The following is a 534-nucleotide window of genomic DNA, read 5'->3' as shown; positions in this document are numbered from 1 at the left end:
GGAGGTCGTCTGCATAATGCAAGGGGAATTGAAGACTGAGGGTTCTTGACGTGGGCGCCAGCGACTGTCGCACTGGCCTGTCCACATGGAGAATGTATGTCATTTGCCGATCGAAATGCTCAAAAGCGAGAATGTTGGTAACCCGCGTTTGTGATTGGCTGATGAATTTGATTTCGTGTCATGTGGGCCTCGTAGCTATGGACACTGAAGCTGGCGCCGCTCGATGGCTGCTGCTAAAGATGATGAGCTCAGCAACAGGTACATCTATGTGCGTCGTTAGCACGGTACAGGGTGCTCGGGTTGGTGGTCGGGGCTGCTCCTTGTGATGTGTCGTTGGAGGGTTACGTAATCGACAGTTTGCTTCCAGCTCCGTTGGACTGCGCTCCGCGTAAACATGGCCACCGAATGCTGATTGGCCACCTCGATGATTTGGATTCCATACCTCGATTTGACGGTTCTGTTTCATGCTCACAGCACTACCAGCTCGTCTCAGATGGCGCCAGTGTAGCAGTCTCTTGTACAAGAGACTGCATA

This window comes from Saprolegnia diclina, assembly GCF_000281045.1.
Source record: "Saprolegnia diclina VS20 unplaced genomic scaffold supercont1.116, whole genome shotgun sequence".
NCBI classification, from domain to species: Eukaryota; Oomycota; class Saprolegniomycetes; order Saprolegniales; family Saprolegniaceae; genus Saprolegnia; species Saprolegnia diclina.
The sequence above is the reverse complement of the archived record's forward strand: the minus strand, read 5'-3'. Positions refer to the sequence as shown.